Genomic DNA, 17,378 nt, shown 5'->3' with positions numbered 1-17,378 from the left:
TGCTGCCTCACAGTACCAAGGACTCGGGTTCAATGCCGGCGTTGGGTCACTGCCTGTGCGGCGTCAGCACATTCTCCCCGTGACTGCGTGGGTTTCCTCCGGGTGCTCCGGTTTCCTCACACAGTCCAAAAATGTGCCGGTTAGGTGGATTGGATATGATCAATTATCCCTTAGTGTCCAGAGATGTATAAATTCGGTAAAGGGGTAATTGGGATAGGGTGGGGAAGTGGGCTTGGGTGGAATGGTCTTTCAGAGGGTCCATGTCGACTCGATGGGCTAAATGGCCTCCTTCTGCACTCTATGGGTTCTACAATTTTATGATCGGGTGACTCGCGATCAGGCCGACGCCGGGAGCAGAGCCTGATTTGGGGCTCTCGCACGATTCACCTGTTGTGCCTGATTCTGTAGCGGGAGCAATGAGGTCACTGAACATTGCACACTATCTCTTGACACTGCTTTCCAAACCTGTGTGTGGTGACCCTCCAGTCCATGTAATACAGGGAATCTCTCATTAATTCCAACTCTTCCATGAAGACCTCCAGTACATTACGCAAATACCTTGGTGCATGCACTCTTGCCTGGTCAGCCATTATTGAATCTTTCACAATACAATATTCAAGATTATCTCACCAAACACCTTCCCTTTAAGAGGTGCAGCCAAGCTTGAAGTAGTTCCTGGCATTCACAATATTGATCCCTGCTGATGTAAGCAACCAATGAACAGTGTAGGGAGTGCTGACTGCACACAACAATCAAGGAAATGAGTAGGCAGCACAACATTGAATTTCTGCCATTGAACGGAAGGGGGTTAGCTGTGTATCACAGCCACTGCACTCATTTCCAGGGTCATCCAATTTAGCACCCATGAAATCTAGAAATAGAGTGGTTGAATAAATTTAAAATTAAGCAAAAGTAGGAAAAAAATAGATAAGCAACAGAGGCATAAACATACAACTGGTGCTAACATTTCTAGTGACAATGAATTGTTTTCAGAGAAACAGAATCTGCTTTAGGCAGCATGGTGGCACAGTGGTTAGCACTGCTGCCTCACAGCACCAAGGATCTGGGTTCAATTCCGGCCTTGGGTGACTGACTGTGTGGAGTCTGCACTTCCTCCCTGTGTCTGCCTGGGTTTCCTCCGTGTGCTCCGGTTTCCTCCCACAGTCCAAAGATGTACAGGTTAGCTGGATTGGCCAATCTAAATTGCCCCTTAATGCCCAGGAATGTGTCGGTTAGATTAAAGGGTTATGGGGATACGACGGGGATGTAGACTTGGGTGTCATGCACTTTCAGAGGCTCGGTGCAGACTCAATGGGCCGAAATGGCCTCCTGCTGCACTGCAGGGATTCTATGCTTAAAATTCACTGAGAAAAGCTGGAACTTACTGAAGAGGGAGGAGAGTTATTAATCCTAAGAAATTTAGATCTCAGACTTTTAGAAACAGCAAAGAATGAACAATGTGAAAATAATGACAGATATGATGATAAAAATAATTTATCCTAAAATAGAACCTAGTTTGATTAGTATGCAACCACACATCTTAAAGGAGTTGTAGAAGAAATTAATTAAATTTGACATTTCCGCAAGCTCACTTAATTTTGAAGCGATTTTTTATTGAAAAATGCCGTATTTAATACCAGTTTAAGGGAAAAAATGATTATAAACATTTTAAACCATTTTGTGCATATGAGCATCGCTGATAAGACCAGCACTTCTTGATCACACTGAATTATTCTTCAGAAGGTGATTGTGGGCCGCTTTCTTGAACCACCAGAGATCATATCATGCAGGTATTACCATGGTGCTGTTAGCGAGGAAGTTCCAGGGTTTTGACCCAGCAACAGTGAAGGCACAGTGATATAGTTCCAAGTCAGACTGGTGTCTGACTTGGTGACCAGTCTGACTTGGTGGAGAACTTGCAGGTGGTGGAGTTCCCATCCCTCTGGTGCCCTTGTCCTTCTAAGTGGCAGATGCTGCGAGTTTGGAAGGTGTTGGTAAATAAAACATGGTGAGCTGCTGCAGCATATGCTGCATGTAGTTCTGCCACTCTGCATTTGAGGTGGAGGGAGTAAGCATTTAAGGGATGGATGGGGTGACAATCAAACAGGCTGTTTTTTTACCTGGATGATTTTGAGCTCCTTGAGTGTTGATGGAGCCGCTTACATCCCGAATGGTACTGAACATTGTATAATCGCTTACCTTATTAAAGGACACTCAATATGATTCAGAAAAGCAAGGCAAGGATATTGGGTGGGATTCTCCATCCTGAGTCGCCCAGAATGCGTTCCCCGTTGGGTATCGGAGGGAAATTGGGATCAGACCTGGGCGGCAATTTAAACGCGATGCTCTGACCCTTCCGTTGCCAGCGTGAATGAGGCCTATAATGCGTGCCAGTGGGAGATGTAAATGAATGCAAATGAGCTATTTATTGGGCCCGGCCCCCATGGCTGGGAATCACGTGGATGTAGATCACTTGTAGTCTCAGCAATCATGAACCTGACATGGTGGACCTTGCGGGGGGCCAAGGAGGCAACAATTGTGGAGGGGATTCCTTTAGGCATGGGGTCCCTCTGGGGATGTCCCCCGATTACAGAGGTCTTTAGGGGGGTCTCCCTATTATAGGGACCTCGGGGGTCTCCTATTACAGGGGTCCGTGTTGAGGAATCCCCTTATTATCTGGGGGAACCCTGGGGAGGGTCTCCCTTTTACAGGGCTCCCTGGCAGGGGTCCCCCATTTAGCAGGATAACCGGGGCATAGGGGTGGGCGAATCAGATCACCCCCGTGCTTGGGGGGAGGGTGGCACTCAGTCAATCCGGGGTGAGTGCTGCTGTGCCGTGGGGGTACTTTGCCATTGGAGAGGGTTGGAGCTGCCTTGCGGGGCGAGGGGTAGGTGAGACCGGTCATGGGACCTCGTTATTGAGCTGCCTGCTCATGATCGTGACAGCGTTGGACACAGTCTGCAGCTGCCACGCTGGGTTCCCGACCGCTGAGATCACACGTCAACCACGTGGTCGGGAACTCGCCCCACCAGGGGCGGAGCATCGGGGGAGGGCCTTCAGGTGACGTGCTAACGGTATACGGCGCGCAACGTGCTGATACCATTTCGGAGGGGTGGAGGATAGAAAACCGGCGTCAAACCGGTGCCGCCCCCAATTTGGGCATCAGAAGGGATTCACCGCCCGATTGTCGATTGCGATATCGGCGTCAGGCAACGGTGAATCCCGCCCTGAGTGTTGATACCGGGACAGAATCGGTAGACTTCTGTGACAGCAAAATTGGTGCTGGTCCCAGAACAATTATGGAACTGATAATGGGCTACCACTAAGCGATTCCAATGAAAAACTCGCTGGGGTTGGGATTGGCACTCGGGAGGCTGACAAACTGCAGCCGTATATTCGCACTCCACTCCCCACAGACACTCATTCCAGCCAACAAGGCGGCACTGGTTGCGCTGGAGGGTCGACTGGGGCCAGAAGATAGGGGGATGGCCTGGGGGACACCCATGTGACCCATGACACTAAGTTCACATTGGGCAGTCAGCGACATGCGCAGCCACATGATTGCCTTGCAGGCTGCAGCAATGATGTTCCGTCTCCATCCACCCTGTCCCCATGGCCCAACTCCTGGCTGCCCCTCGCTACTCCCCGCAATCCTGTCAGACGTTCCCCAGCAAGTGGCACAACTGTCAGCACACTATAGTAATGTTGAACACTTTTCGTAGCCATGGCACCAATTATGAAAACCACAAGTGAAACTTGCTGTTCGTAATTCCTCCTGGCGAAGGCGGAGCACTACAGGAGCCCTGGAGTATACCGGGTTGGGCCTGTTAATGATATGTCAACAACATTTACTGTATGTGCGGAGTAGAACGCATTAGTGCCACTGTCGAGGCACCAGAGTATGACTTTCTGTCAGGTGTCCGACGCTGGCCACAATTTTCACCCCATGCGTGGGTCACCACCCAATTGCGATTCCCGATTCTGGCATCGGCCGACAGAGAATCCCGCCCACAGTCTACCAAACGGAGAATCTTACCCATTGTTGATATTGTAGGCTGGTGAAATAAAACTGCTATTAGGAACCTTTCAAAGAGGTTTTGACAAGATTCTAAATAAATATTTGATGGTGAAGTTATGGGCTGTGTTCAAGTATAAAGAACAGGACAACTTACAGGGAGTGGCAGAGGATAGTGAGGATAATAATGATAAATAATAATCGCTTATTAGACCATAAGACCATAAGACATAGGAGCGGAAGTAAGGAAGAAAATAGTCCATGCCTCTATTCTTTTTTCCAAAGTGCAAGACCTCGCACTTGCCCACGTTGAATTTCATCAGCCATTTCTTGGACCACTCTCCTAAACTGTCTAAATCTTTCTGCAGCCTCCCCACCTCCTCCATACTACCTGCCCCTCCTCCTATCTTTGTATCATTGGCAAACTTAGCCAGAATGCCCTCAGTCCCGTCATCTAGATCGTTAATATATAAAGAGAACAGCTGTGGCCCCAACACTGAACCCTGCGGGACACCACTCGTCACCGGTTGCCATTCCGAAAAAGAACCTTTTATCCCAACTCTCTGCCTTCTGCCTGACAGCCAATCGTCAATCCATGTTAGTACCTTGCCTCGAATACCATGGGCCCTTATTTTACTCAGCAGTCTCCCGTGAGGCACCTTATCAAAGGCCTTTTGGAAGTCAAGATAGATAACATCCATTGGCTCCCCTTGGTCTAACCTATTTGTTATCTCTTCAAAGAACTCTAACAGGTTTGTCAGGCACGACCTCCCCTTACTAAATCCATGCTGACTTGTCCTAATCCAACCCTGCCCTTCCAAGAATTTAGAAATCTCATCCTTAACAATGGATTCTAGAATCTTGCCAACAACCGAGGTCAGGCTAATTGGCCTATAATTTTCCATCTGTTTCCTTGTTCCCTTCTTGAACAGGGGGGTTACAACAGCGATTTTCCAATCCTCTGGTACTTTCCCTGACTCCAGTGACTTTTGAAAAATCATAACTAACGCCTCCACTGTTTCTTCAGCTATCTCCTTTAGAACTCTAGGATGTAGCCCATCTGGGCCCGGAGATTTATCAATTTTTAGACCTCTTAGTTTCTCTAGCACTTTCTCCTTTGTGATGGCTACCATATTCAACTCTGCCCCCTGACTCTCCTGAATTGTTGGGATATTACTCATGTCTTCTACTGTGAAGACTGACGCAAAGTACTTATTCAGTTCCTCAGCTATTTCCTTGTCCCCCACCACTAGATTACCAGCGTCATTTTGCAGCGGCCCAATGTCTACTTTTGCCTCCCATTTGTTTTTAATGTATTTAAAGAAACTTTTACTATCATTCCTAATGTTACTGGCTAGCCTACCTTCATAATTGATCCTCTCTTTCCTTATTTCTCTCTTTGTTATCCTCTGTTTGTTTTTGTAGCCTTCCCAATCTTCTGACTTCCCACTACTCTTTGCCACATTATAGGCTTTCTCTTTTGCTTTGATGCATTCCCTAACTTCCTTTGTCAGCCATGGCTGCCTAATCCCCCCTCTGATAACCTTTCTTTTCTTTGGGATGAACCTCTGTACTGTGTCCTCAATTACTCCCAGAAACTCCTGCCATTGCTGTTCTACTGTCTTTCCCACTAGGCTCTGCTCCCAGTCAATTTTCGTCAGTTCCTCCCTCATGCCCCTGTAGTTACCTTTATTTAACTGTAACACCTTTACATCTGATTCTACCTTCTTTCTTTCAAATCGCAGACTGAATTCTACCATATTATGATCACTGCCTCCTAAGTGTTCCCTTACTTTAAGATCTTTAATCAAGTCTGGCTCATTACATAACACTAAGTCCAAAATGTCCTGTTCCCTCGTGGGCTCCATCACAAGCTGTTCCAAAAAGCCCTCCTTGTAAACATTCAATGAATTCCCTTTCCTTGGGTCCACTGGCAGCATTATTTACCCAGTCCACCTGCATATTAAAGGCCCCCATGATCACTGTGACCTTGCCTTTCTGACATGCGCTTTCTATTTCGTGGTGCATTTTGTGCCCCTGGTCCTGACCACTGTTAGGAGGCCTGCACATAACTCCCATTATGGTTTTTTTGCCTTTGTGGTTCCTCAACTCTACCCACACAGACTCCACATCATCCGACCCCATGTCGTTTAGTGCTATTGATTTAATTTCATTCCTAATTAACAAGGCAACCCCGCCCCCTCTGCCCACCTCTCTGTCTTTTCGATAGGTTGTGAATCCCTGGATGTTTAAATGCCAGTCCCGAACCCCTTGCAACCACGTCTCTGTGATGCCTACCACATCATACCTGCCAGTCACAATCTGGGCCACAAGCTCATCTACCTTGTTCCGTACACTGCGCGCATTTAAATATAGCACCTTTAATTCTCTATTGACCGTCCCTTTTTGTTTTCTTAGTGTGGTGGACCTTGGTTTACTGAGCCTTTCCATACACTGTGTCATATTTTGGGGGATGGGGACTATCGTAACCTCTCCTGAGTTCTGTCTTTTCGTGCTTTTTTGTGTTCCTAAGCAGCTACGCTTCCCACTGATTACTTCACCTCTTGGTTCCCTGACTTTCCCAATGCTCACCATTCGTCCTCGGAATCCACTAGTATTGATTGGACTTGCGATGTGTCTGATGTGGCACATTCACACTTTGTAATAATGCCCACACGGTAGACATTGTCCAGGCATTCAGCATCTGGATCTGTTGCACTGCCGGGATCAGAATCCTGTAGGCATTGTTGCACACTCCGGATGCGCCGTCGTCGGAATTGGGAGCGTTGGTTCCTGACTGGTGGTGCAGATCTACACAGGGCTGCATAGTGGCCTGGCTTTCCGCAGTTTAAACCGTGTCTGCCTCTTGCAGGGCAGTGTTTTGTTAAAATGGGCAATGCCACAGTTGGAACACGTCATGACGTCGGCGTCCTGACGCTCCGTGCGTCATTGCACTTACGCAGTGAGGTTCTCAGACATCTGCACCTGCGCAGTGCGGGTTTCGGCCGCTTTGTTTACCCTTTCGCATCGCGCATGCGTCGGCCCACAGGAAGAGCGCGTGAAATGGCTGCTTTCGTCAATGTTGAGGCGCTGCATCTGGGAGATGGCCTGCGCACTCTCCGCCTCGTGGGAGGCTAGTTTATCCTTTTCTGCCATTTTGTACTGGGAATAGCGATTTTTGGTGTGCTCATGCACTGTGCATGTTTCAATCGCAACTGGCAGGGTCATATACTTGATCTTCAGTAACTGCTCTCTGAGGATCAGAGTGAACTCCAAAAACAATTTGGTCTCTGATCGTGGAGTCAGTGATATCACCAAAGTTGCAGGATTGTGCTGGCAATCTAAGGTTAGTTAAATATGAGTTGAAGGATTGGTCTTTACCTTGCAATCGCTGCTTGAATCGCGCTCGAAGATTTCATTGGTGTCCACCTCACAGTGGCTGTCAAACTTATCCAAGGTGGTCTGAAACTTTGTTCTTGCCTGGTCTTCAGCAAAGTGAAAGGAGTTGAATATTTCCAAGGCATGATCACCCGCTGTGGTGAGGCGAAGAGCTATATTCCATGCATCAGACGCACCATTGAGGTCTGATGCTGCGACGTAAAGCTGAAATTTCTGCTTGAATGTCCGCTAGTTGGCACTGAGGTTGCCAAAGGTCCTGAGCTGGTGAGGAGCCTGAATCTTTTCCATTGTGCCGATATACATTCGCTGGTCATCACGGATCTTGCTGAGTTGAACTCGATTGAACAGACACCTGGTATCATGTTATGTTATGTAATTTGGAATAACAAAACCTGCCACTTGATGCATTTTTAAGTAAAAGATGCTCCAGGCTTTGAAGTGAGTTCAATGTGTTTAATTGAACTATTAGCACAGTTCTCAATGAGTTCGACTCTCTGCTAATCTAAATGTAGTAACTCAGTCTAACTGAGTCAGCCTTGCTCTAACCCACGTGCTGGGGTGTGATACTGAGGATACACCCTGTCTCACTCTGTAGATGTTGGTCTGTGGAAAGAGGCGGGGTGTGAGTGCCTCATCCCTTTTATAGTGAGTGTCCTGACTGCTCATTGGTCGTGTGTGGTCGTGTCCTATTCTATGTGTTCATTAGCTGCATGTTTGCATATCATGACACGCCCAATATCTGAATTCTGATTCAGATTCAGAGGAAGTTCAGACTGCTGTCTTGCAATGTCAGCTTGTCATTGAAACTTAGACTGCTGCGTTCATAGTTATGGAAACCTTCAAAAGGGTTTTCAAAGCATCACAGAACACAGGATATCTGGGGCAAAATTCTCCCCCAACGGCGGGATGTCCGCCGACTGGCGCCAAAGACGGCGCCAATCAGACGGGCATCGCGCCGGCCCAAATGTGCGGAATACTCCGCATCTTTGGCGGCCTAGCCCCAACATTGAGGGGCTAGGCCGACACCGGAGGGATTTCCGCCCCGCCAGCTGGCGGAAATGGCGTTTGTTGCCCCGCCAGCTGGCGCGGAAATGCGGCGCGTGCGCGGGAGCGTCAGCGGCCGCTGTCACTTTCCCGGCACATGCGCGGGAGCGTCAGCGGCCGCTGTCAGTTTCCCGCGCATGCGCAGTGGGGAGAGTCTCTTCCGCCTCCGCCATGGTGGAGGCCGTGGTGGAGGCGGAAGGGAAAGAGTGCCCCCACGGCACAGGCCCGCCCGCGGATCGGTGGGCCCCGATCGTGGGCCAGGCCACCGTGGGGGCACCCCCTGGGGTCAGATCGCCCCGTGCCCCCCCCAGGACCCCGGAGCCCGCCCACGCCGCCTGGTCCCGCCGGTAAATACCAGGTTTGATTTACGCCGGCGGGACAGGCAATTCCTGGGCGGGACTTCGGCCCATTCGGGCCGGAGAATCCAGCGGGGGGTCCCGCCAACCGGCGCGGCCCAATTCCCGCCCCCGCCCAATCTCCGGTACCGGAGACTTCGGCGGGGGTGGGATTCACGGCGGCCAACGGCCATTCTCCGACCCGGCGGGGGGTCGGAGAATGACGCCCCTGTTGTCCATCAGATTACTGGCATTGTGTAGGAAATATGAATTTTTTGTTGACTATTATTTTTCACAGTGGGAAAAAGGATAATGTCTGTGGCAGAGGGACCCCAATATTTTATTTAATTTGGAAGACTGAAGAAAGGATACTTTGCTCCATGAGTGATTCCACGCACAAAGAGGGATCTGGGGTGCGATTCTCCGAAATGGAGACTAAGTGTTTGCGCTGTCGTGAACGGCGTAGCGTTTCACAACGGCACGAAACGGGCCAAACGCACCGGCGCAAATGGCGGTGATTCTCCACACCTCGGAGAATCGCATGCCGTCGTAGCGGCGGCATGGCTTGGTTGCGCCGATTCTCCGGCCCGGCACGGGGCTGGGAAAATCGCGCCCAAGGTATATGAAAACAAATTTTAGTGCTCACATAGCCTTAAAACTAACTTTAACATCATAAAGAACAAGGCTTACAAATGCCAGTTAAACAATGCTTACCTCCACTAAAGCAAAATCCATCTCAGGTAAACGTTCACTTTTAAATGCAGTTACCAGACCCAGCAATACTTGCTGTAAAGAAATGTCTTCTGTCTTCTGGCCAGGGCTCATTGCTGATGAATTCTTTTCCACGTACAGCCTGGGCAGAAGGGGGCTGACTAAATTTCAATCTCCCTTTCTCTTCTTCCTCTTTGACATCCTCCTCACCTGCTTCCTTCTTCTCATGTTTCTGCTCCTCAGCTTCTGATCAATCGCAAGGGATATTCCCTCGGGATGGCAGAGATATGCATCATGCAGCAATTCAGCACAAATTCTAAAACTCACTCAGCTGTGTGTTGCAGGCCTCCTCCAGCGCAGTGCAGACTGTAAGAAGTGTTGTTTGAGGATGCCAACTGTGTGCTCTGTAAGGTTCTTTCTGTCAACCTGACTTTTGATGCACATTTGCTGTGCATATGTGTCTGGATCCATGAGCCCACGCCTCTATATATCAATATAGAGGGCCATTAGCTCAACTGGCTAGACGGTTAGCATATCGATCAGATTAACATCAACAGCACAGGTTGTTCCAGATGAGGATGTGCCTCCTTACCCTAGTTGTAATAAAAAAAATCACAGAACTTTGCCATGGGATGGCAAGCAATTTCCAAGGACCTGATATCAGACCGAACACAGTAGAGGATATATCATAGAGCAATTATCATAGATTATCATAGAATTTACAGTGCAGAAGGAGGCCATTCGGCCCATCGAGTCTGCACCGGCTCTTGGAAAGAGCACCCTACCCAAGGTCCACACCTCCACCCTATCCCCATAACCCCACCCAACACTAAGGGCAATTTTGGACACTAAGGGCAATTTAGAATGGCCAATCCACATAACCTGCACATCTTTGGACTGTGGGAGGAAACTGGAGCACCCGGAGGAAACCCACGCACACATGGGGAGGATGTGCAGGCTCCGCACAGACAGTGACCCAAGCCGGAATCGAACCTGGGACCCTGGAGCTGTGAAGCAATTGTGCTAACCACCATGCTACCGTGCTGCCCCCTATTGATGTGGTGATATGCATAACAATCATGTATATAATGATGTAAATGACCTCTGACCAGCAGGTGGCAGTGTAAATATACCATGTTACTCTCTACCTCGAGTAGTTGAGAGATAGTCGTGTTAGTGGATAGTCATACTTGCAGTAGCTCGAGGATAATTTATCAGAATTAGTAGTTTGTAATATATTTTTTATAGTTATCTTTACCATGCATTTATTTTGTAATAAAATACTTTACTAGTCAAGGATTAGACGTTCTACTGTGCATCATTCCTACTGGCCATCGAAACAATAGAGTCCTACAGCACAGAAAGAGGACCTTTGGCATCTCGTGTTCGTGCCGACCATCAAGCACCTATCGATTCTAATTCCATTTTCCAACACTTGGTCCATAGCCTTCTAATTCAAGTGCTCATCTAAATACACCTTAAAAGTTTGAGGGTTCCCCCCTCGACCACCCTTTGGAGCAGTGAGTTCCAGATTCCACCCACACTCGAGGTGAAAAAGCTTTTCCTCATATCTCCTCTAAACCTCCTGCCTATTATCTTAAATCATTGCCTCCTTGTTATTGACTCCTCCACTAAGGGGAAAAGTACCTTCCTATCCATCCTATCATTGTCCCTTATGATTTTATACACCTTAATCAGGTCCCCCCTCAGCTTTCTCTGCTCCAGGGAGAACAACCCCAGCCTCTCTTGATAGCTGAAATGACCCAACCCAGTCAACATCCTGGTGAATCTCTCCTGCGCTCTCTACAATGCAATCACTTGCTTTCTATAGTATGGTGACCAGAACTGCACTTCAACTGGGGCCGAACCAGCATTTAAAAAAGCTCCAGAATAACCTCCGTACTCTTATATTCACTGCCTCATTAATGAAGACAAGAATCCCATAGTCCTTCGTAACCAACTTATCTACTTGTCCTGCTGTCTTCAGAGATCTGTGAACCTGCACACCAAGGTCTCTTTGATCCTCTGTGCTTCTTCAGGTCCGACCATTCATTTTCATGGTTAAATTCCATTTACCACTCTTCTGCCCATCTAAACAGCCTATCCACTTCGGCCTTTAATCTAAGGCCTTGCTCCTCACTATTTACCACACCACCAGATGTTTGTGCCATCTGCAAACTTACTTATCATATCTGCTACATTCACATCCAGATCATTAATGTATACTACAAACAAGGAACCCAGCACAGATCTCTGCGGAACACCACTGGCCACAGGCTCCAATCACAAAAACAACCTTCAACCATTGCCCTCTGACTTCTAAGCCAGTTTTGGAACCAGTTTGCCGAATTGCCCTGGATCCCAGCGGCTCTTACCTTCTTCATCCTCCCATGTGGGACCTTACTAAAGTCCATGTTGCCTACATCAACCACAATACCCTCATCTACACACCTAGTCACCCCCTCAAAAAATTCAATCAAGTTAGAAAGATGAGGGACGGAATTCTCCGTTTCTGAGACTAGGTGTTGAATCCAATGCAGAACCTCCTGGACTGATTTCACTATCGCTGAGGGTGGCGCGTGGAACACAATCGATTCCACTGCAAAATGGTGCGGATTCACTGGGTCTGTGATTGACACTCAGGAGGCTGACAAGCTGCAGCCGCACAGACACATCACACTCCCCACACACACTCATCCCAGCCAACAAAATGGCACTGGTTGTGCCGGAGCACGCCCATACAGCTGACAGGTCGGCTGGGGCCAGAGGGCACCCAGGGGGGTGCCCTGGGGAGACACCTGTACGACCCGTGGCACCAGGTTCAAAGTGGGCTGTTAGCGGTGTGCATGGCTGCCTTGCCGGCTGGAGCAATGGTGTTCCATGCCTGTCCACCACGAACCCACAGCCCACATGCTGGCCACCCCCCACTACTTCCCACAGCCCTGGCAGAAGCCCCCTGGCCAGCAGCACAACTGTCAGCAAACTATGTCTCTCTCCCTCAGCAGCTGCCACGCCAGTTTCACGATTTATAAAAGCACAAGTGAACCGTCGAGAACTCAGCCCATTGGAGGGGAGAATCGCGGAGGCCCCGGAGAATACCAGGTCGGGCCCGGTAATGATATGGAAACAGTGTTTACTGCATGTGCATTCCGGAACACTGACGCCACTATCGAGATGTTGCAGCATTGCGATTTGATGTTAAATCATGCCGATTTCGGTATTGGAACCGATTCTCCGCCCAATTGCTTTTCCCAATTTCAGCTAACAGAGAATCCCGCTCTTGATCTCCTTTTGACAAAACCATGCTGACTATCTTTGATTAATCTTTGCCTCTTCAAGTGGAGATTAATTCTGTCCCTCAGAATTTTTTCCAGTAGTTTCCCTACCACTGAAGTTAGGCTTTAGTACAATTGTTCCAATCATTAACTGTTTTATACATATTGAGACTAAAATAAAGATTAACAAATAATTTTTATAATTAAAGTCAACAGTCTTTCATAGATGTTTTTCTTTGACAGTATTGTTGAGGTGATAAGATGTGGTGCCTCCATCTCTCATCACTCTCATGTACAGTTTGTCTTCTCAAAAACTCAGGCAAGAGTTTGGTATGATTGTTGAAGTGTTGACTTCCTTCTTTCTGTGCATCAGTGAGTTGTTGTCTTCCTTCCCCCTGTTTATTTGGAGGACTTATTTTGCTTCGCAAAGTTGTCTTGTACTTTCTTCAATTCGCTCTGTAAGCAATTCATGTTAGCCTTGAGGGGTGTAGCTCAGAGTGACGCTAAGGTAAGATTTTCATTCTCTCAGCATTTGCAAAAAAAAACCAAAGAACAAAGAAAAGGACAGCACAGGAACAGGCCCTTCATCCCGCCAACCCTACTCCAGCCACGCTACCCGTTCATGAGGATTCTCTCTGTCTGTCTTTCTATAAAACCAAGATCACTTGGGTAATGTGGCAATGATGTTGAACACATATTATTCAGCAAATTCCTTAAATTCTCTGGAGATTGTTGCTCTTTTACCAGACCCACAAGACACGAGTATGCTCCTTGTACTGGACAAATAACCACACAACCAGCATATTAGTTCAATTATTGTTTATTATTAAACACAGGCTTGGTTCTACGCATAATAATCTACACACGGCTACACATTAAACGAGACCTAACAACTTAAATGACCTTTACTTAACTTCCAAGTGACCGGTTCTGTGCAGGTTAGATAAGGCCTTTATCTGAATCCTCACGTGTGGCGGCTGGAAGTCATCAGGTTCGTCTCGGCTGTGACTCGTCCTTCAGGTAGCGATCACGGGTCCTTGAACTTGGCTGGTCAATGTGCTACAGTTGGTAGGGGCAGAGGCCGGTCCCAAAAGAGACAGAACATTGGTTGCGCAGTTCTTCTTATCCTCCGATCTTTTGCGCTCTTTTGGACAGTCCCAACTCGGGATCCAATGGATCGGTAGTGTTTCGATTACCCTAATCGATTCTGGCCAATTAGGGGTGGGTACCTCGATAGCTGGGCGGGTCCTTGCTGCTATTGTCCAAGACACGTATGCACTCCCAAATAAGGTAAATAGGCACCCCCGAGTCTGTTACTGCTGCTATGTTTCAATCTGTGTCCCATTGTCCTGGGGAAATCGGTGATTGATCTTTAGCAGGTGTGAGTTTCTGTACAGGTCTGGTTTTCCTCTGCACAATATACAGGGGATGTGTATCATCTGTGTCCCAACTTTACCACAATTCCCATTATCCTTTGCGAGTGGCCATTTTAAATGGCCACAAGATGAATTGAGCTTCATTATCGCATATTTCTCTTTCAGGAATTCCTTGCCAGCAAATGGAACTCGTACTGCAGAGATGATTGTTATAGAGCTCAAATATTTCATCTTTCTGATAAAAGGGAACTTCAAGCAATAGTCTGCTATTATGAGAAGCTATTCTTGATTGTGTGTGAATAAATTAACTCCCACAGTACGCCTTGGGTTACATGGTACCTCAGTAGTTATGATTTTTTCTTGCTGTTGTATATTGCTATGCTTCTGGCATACATTGCGCCTCGATACCATTCATTTGTTGTCTTTGTAGATGCCTATTCAGTACACAATTAGGTTGGCTCTGAGCTTGCACTCTCCAGTTCCACATGGCCTTCATGAATCTTCTGGAAATATTCTTCCTGCATTGTTTTGGGTGTGTATTGTGTTGCGAGGCAAGCAAGAAGGCAGTGATTAAACACAACAGTGACTTAATTAATTAAGAAGTCTTACAGGTTAAAGTCCAACAGGTTTATTTGGAATGACGAGCTTTCACCTGATGAAGGAGCTACGCTCCGAAAACTAGTGATTCCAAATAAACTTGTTGGACTTCAACCTGGTGTTGTAAGACATCTTATTGTGCCCATCCCAGTCCAACGCCGGCATCTCCATATCTTATTTAATTAAGAACAACTATATACACAGAACAATACAACTACCAGACAGATCTTGGGCGCGATTCTCCGCTCCCGCGACTAAGTGCCCACGCCGTCGTGAACGGCGTCGAGGTTCACGACGGTGCGGCACCGCCCCGATCTCGACCGATTCAGGGCCCGAAAATGGGTTAGGATCGGGGCCGCGAGAAACCCGGGGGGCGTGTCGCTAAAGCAGCGTCGTCAGCGTGCGCCGGGCATTGGCGGCGCATAAAACCGGCGCCGCGTCATCCGCCGCCTAACTGGCGTCACCCGCGCATGCGTGGTTCCGTCCTCCCCGACGCCGCCCCACAAGAAGATGTCGGATGGATCTTGCCGGGCGGCGGAGGAAAGGAGGTCCTCCTTCAGAGAGGCCGGCCCGCCGATCGCGGGCCAGACCCCTTTTGAGTGCAACCCCGGTGAAAGAACCCCCCTCGCCTGCCCACAGGCCGCCCCCCCCCCCCCCAGCGTTCCCGCACTGTTCCCGCCGGCAGCGACCAGGTGTGGATGGCGCCGGCGGGAAGCCGTCGCTTTGGGCAGGCCGCTCGGCCCATCCGGGCCAGAGAATAGCGGGTGTAGCGGAGAATCGCCATTTTGGCTGTCCCGGGCGATTCTCCGGCCTGCGCCGCGCAGAACTCGACAGGGCCGTTACCGCCGCTTGGGTGCATCATGGGAGGGCATTGGACCGGCGTCGCGGGGAAAAATGGCGCGCCAGGCGATTCTCCAAACCGGCGCGGGAGCGGAGAATCGTGCCCCTTGTTCCTCACGGTTCCTCAGGTTAATTCTGACCAAACCCCAACATCCAGATTTGCATTAAACACCTGATAGGCAAACGTCTACGTGCTCCATCCCCATGGGTCAAGGCCTGTCACTTGAACCGTGAAGTATCACCCCTTAAAGGGGCCATGCTACCACATTCCTCCTCCTTCAGATCCCTGAAATACAAAAACAGAAAAACTCTTATTTTCAATTATATGCAAACAAAGAGAGTAAGGGAGCTCAAAACAAAGGTCACAAGTTACGTCTATCAGGTGACTCTTGTTGAACCTCTCAATTTGGCAACTGGCTTTTCTGGATTGGAGGCATTCAAGTCTACAGCAAGGGTAGGAAAATTGTTGAATCCAACTCCTTCTGTGGCCCCTAATGATTCCCTTTGATACGATCTCAGTCTTAACAGTACTTTTGTGGCAAGTGATATACTGGTAGCTGTGATAGCGTTCACCCATCCCTTTACAGGGACAACAGTTTCTCTCCGTCTCAAATGGTCAACATATTTTCTTGCTTCACGGCCCTGTAGATCTATGACATAGGATACTGACCCAGTCCTGGCAATAACATTTTGATGTGAGGCTGGAGATGGGGCAAGCACAGAGACCGGGATGGAGATTTAACACTATTGGCAGAGAAAATATTTGTGATAAGGTGCAATTGGTGATAAAGGATTATGTAGAGTTCAATCAAAATGGGGAGGCTTCTGCAACCAGGTTCTGGGAGGAAGCATTGAAGGCACTGGTCCAGAGGGAGGTGATTGCGTTTAAGGCCCATAATACCGTTGAGATGGAGGAGAGGGTGAGCTTGCTGGAGGGTATTGTGGAGGTGGACTGTGTGTATTCAGCAGCCCTGATTAGGGAGTTTTTGGTGGAGAGGAAGGACTTGTCGGGGCAGTTTAATTGGTTGACGACAGGAAAGGCGGGGAGTCTACTCCATAGGGTACGAATATGGTGAGAAGGCCAGTCGGTTGCTGGCACATCAACAGAAGGGGCAGGTGGCGGCATGGGAAATTGTGCAGGTGAGGGTGCCAGGGGACAATAGAGATGGAGCCGGAAAAGATCAATGAGAACTTTGAGAACATGGTGCTGAGCCCAGAGAGGGTCAATGAAGTCTTCAGGGAGTTCTACGGGAAGTTCTACGGGAAGGGATGAGGCAGTTTATGGACCGGTTGAGGTTTCTGAGGGTGGAAGTGGAGCGGGTGGAGGGATTGGGGGTCCCAATTGAGTTGGAGGAGGTAGTCAGGGGGCTGGCAAGCATGCAGGCGGCAAGGCCCCGGGTCCGGACTGCTTCCCTGTAGAATGTTATAAGAAGTTCTCGGAGCTACTGAGCCCGCTCCTGCTAAGAACCTTCAATGAGGCAAAGGAAAGAGGGACCCTCCCCCCGACGATGTCGCAGGCATTGATTTCGCTTATCTTGAAGAAGGAGAAGGACCTGCTTCAGTGTGGGTCCTACAGGCCGATACGCTCCTGAATGTAGATGCCAAACTGTTGGCAAATATTCTGGCCACCAGAATAGAGGACTGTGTCCCGGGAGTGATTGGGGAGGACAAGACGGGTTTCGTTAAGGGCAGGCAGCTGAACACGAATGTGAGGAGGCTCCTGAATATTATCATGATGCCCTCGGAGGGGGGGGGGTGCGGAAGTGGTGGTTGCAATGGATGTGGA

Source organism: Scyliorhinus torazame, chromosome 4 (assembly GCF_047496885.1).
Source record: "Scyliorhinus torazame isolate Kashiwa2021f chromosome 4, sScyTor2.1, whole genome shotgun sequence".
Taxonomy (NCBI): domain Eukaryota; kingdom Metazoa; phylum Chordata; class Chondrichthyes; order Carcharhiniformes; family Scyliorhinidae; genus Scyliorhinus; species Scyliorhinus torazame.
The sequence above is the reverse complement of the archived record's forward strand: the minus strand, read 5'-3'. Positions refer to the sequence as shown.